The sequence below is a fragment of the Temnothorax curvispinosus genome, unplaced genomic scaffold (genome assembly GCF_003070985.1).
Source record: "Temnothorax curvispinosus isolate PA1 unplaced genomic scaffold, ASM307098v1 QBEX01004747.1, whole genome shotgun sequence".
Taxonomy (NCBI): domain Eukaryota; kingdom Metazoa; phylum Arthropoda; class Insecta; order Hymenoptera; family Formicidae; genus Temnothorax; species Temnothorax curvispinosus.
In genome coordinates, this window is record NW_020214527.1 from 442,662 (window position 1) to 446,198 (window position 3,537).

Below are 3,537 nucleotides of genomic sequence, written 5' to 3' on the forward strand. Positions count from 1 at the left end.
GAGAGAGAGAGAGAGAGAGAGAGAGAGAGAGAGAGAGAGAGAGAGAGCCAACTAGGACTCACTTTGATCCTGTACTTTAACTTGTCCGTGGAGTCTACCGAATCTATGTATACGAAGATCTTTACTGAGAAAGGTAGAGAGGAAGAGAGAGAGGACACTTAAACCGTAATCGTATCGTTCGCGCGAAATTAGTTCATGAATATCGCCTTGCGTCTTTCGGTATTACGTGGACGAGGAAAGGGAAAGCGCCAAAGACGCCCATTAATAATCCCAATCTGGGATTAAACAAACTTCAATTTGGTTGATCTCAGTTTTCACCACCTCGGAAGGTCACGTTGATGAACTGAGATGCTGAATTTACGATGAACAATTATGGCGGAGGAACTTGGTAAATTACGAGACTTAATATAGATCGTGGTGATTTCGTTCACAGGGAGATAAATAGATACGCCGAAAAACTTGGCGACGGTTGAATTAGTTCGACGGTTCTACTAAAAGGCTTACTGGAGGGCGGAGTGCTTAATTCCTTTCGCCGTCAAAGTCGACTACGCTTGGCTTGATGGATCGCTCCTTTTGCGTGCTCAGAACTGACACTTCAATGTCCGACTCACGCAATTCTTCAATGTGTCAAATGTTGCAATTAATCTTATTTTTGTAAGGATCTAAGTAAGATTATCGGGAATGTTCTGGTATTCAACCAAAATGTAATTCTCTGTCACGATATTTCATCATCAGTTATTGTGGAAAAGTGATTTGGAGCGTTACAGAATGAAGCGCGGGCTGATCGATTGAGAAAAAATGAAATAAAATATTCTTCCGCGTTGTTTGCGCCGATACAAAGTTCACGATCCGTAGCGTAGAATTACATTTACAGGAATGAGAGACAGCAAAAATAAATGCGAATAATAAAAACACACCGCCATCATACGCCGTAGTCTGGTCGGGGCTTTAGATAAGTGAGGCCGCTTAAACATTAGACGTCGTAAACTCGAGAACCGGTGCCGGAAATACCGCGGAATAATATTTTGGCAGCTTAACCGACTTTCTCTGTTTGCTGCATTTGTCGTCACACGGTCGGGCTAATAAATCTCCGCATAAGGAACGCGGATCTCGACGAATCGCCTTGAATGGCGGTGAGTCGAGACGGTATAGTAATGGTTCTCGAGCCAAGACTTAGTTGTAATTTTCAGGCAAACCAAGTGCGAACGTCACTTCAATTTGCATTTCAAAATTATTATATAAGAATGTACGAGAATCAAGCTGATGTAAATTTAGATTTAAATGCGCATGTTACCAGATTGTAGGAATTATATGTGTGCATGTGTGTAAATCAAATGAAATATTATGAGTCTTAATAAAATATGAAAATAAAAACTAATGAGTTGTATTAATATTTAACCGTCATCAAACTGTCTAAATCGAATTTAAATAATTGAGAAAATTCATCCGTATTGACATAGTGTCACGTTGTATTTGAAATCACGTTCAAACAGTTCAATCGTTTCTTCATTTTATAATGTATGTGTACGTGTGTGTGTGTGTGGCAACAGATTGATACTTTGCTCGCAAAATTTATATCTCGTAATGCAATTGCCACGAGCAATAAAAGCTTGCGATGGATTGATATACGGCGAGGAGGATTCGACGTTTCGCGCCAAGGTTACTATCAGCAGCCGAATGAATTGCAGATGAATGTCGGTTCTTTTTTTCTTTCCTGGTAACGTATGTCAATGTCCGATAAATTCAATTAATCGAGCCACTCGTTAGAGCGGCGACGACAAGTAAGGCGAGGTGTTCCGTCATGGTAAAAACTCGCGGGTGGACCACGAGGCGCATTCGCGTCCCCTCCCGGTAGCCGGGAAATATCGCTTCGAATAACGCTGGAATCCCCGACGGTGGGAAGCGAATGGTTCTCCATCGTGCGTACAAGATTTAAGTTCGCGAATATGTCGTTACGGGCGGAATTGATTAAAACGCGAGCGGGTGCACGCGCGCGACGACTCGCGCGCGCTGCAGCAGCCGGGTATAGTCCCATTCGTCAGACATGCACACACGGGTGCACGCGGCGAATAGCGGGACAAGGTGATAACGGCGCCTATGGAATGCGTCTGAAAAATGTTTCCGGTTCGCCGAGTGCCGGTGCACACCATGCGTGGATGATGCATTTTCCACGACACCCCTTAAAGGGGCGCGATCGTTAAATCGCGGATGAATATCCTTTACTTTTGCGCTTTTGCGTCGAAATTTCTCGCCAGAGACCCTCTTCGTAACTTGAACTCGTGTTATTTCGCCCCGACGCTATTTCTTAATAATATTCGGTCGGGTAACTTGGGAAAACATTACAAGTAAGATGGTAAAATTATTCCGGAAAGAGAAAATATAGCCGCAAGAAATATTTAATGGTCTTAATTAACTGCAAGAATTTTAATGGTTCTATTATGTTAAAGAAATAAAGAGTTAAAGGTGTAATTTATTGAATAGATCGATAGTGAACCAAAATGCCAGGAAAAGTTATCTCTTGGAAGTTATATCGTTTTTTTATGCAAAAAATCTCACATTTGCCATTATCATAATTTGTCTATAAATTTTATGACCAGTCTAGAAATTAAATTCTTCTTGTTAGTAACAATTTAGTCAAATATTTAGTAATTTAACAATTTAAAATTATCTCCTTATAAATAACTAATAATATTAGCGATAAGATAACGATAAGAATAAATAGGCATCATAATAGCCGTAATTGCTGCACAAATAACAATTTGACAATAAGTAACAATTTACTCAAGGCATACGTAAGAGTTTTTAACCTCAATTATCATTTGCTTAGGTACAGCACGTTTTACTGTAATGACAACGTATAGCCCAAGAACTTCTATTAATTCCTCACGACATCTTAAAGTTTTATACGCATAACTGCCTGCGTGTTTTCGCTACCATAAGCCACAACGAATCTCGGTAGAGCTCTAAATATCTTAACAACTTTAATACTTTGGCTAGCGCGGTAATTTTAGTAAAGATGGCCCGTGGGACATAAATTATTTCCAACTGCAGCGCTGATTACTTCAAAGTAAGTACATTCCGTGTGTATCTCGTACACTTTTCATTATACGTACATGTTGATGCAAAGAAAGTAGACCAAATAAATTCAAATTTTAAACTTAAGTTATTGTATAATAACAATTCATAATATGGGAAACTTATATATAGCATATTAAATAAATATATAAACAAAAATAGAAGAAGATTGGAAAAGAAAATTAGGCAAAGCAAAATAATTCCATCAAAATATAACATATAGCATTTAATACTTCAATATAAAAAAATTAATTTTTTTTTATTTATGTTAAAATTTATTTTTGTTAAAATAGATTTTTTACGCGTTTACGGACTTAATTTACCTACTTATTACTATTTTGAAGCTTCTGAACTGCAATGACGCAAACGTCAGTATAATTCGATCTTAAATATTTGCAAGTCTGAACGGTATGCGATATCATGATAAGAAAGATATCATTATTTACGCGAATTTTATGATTT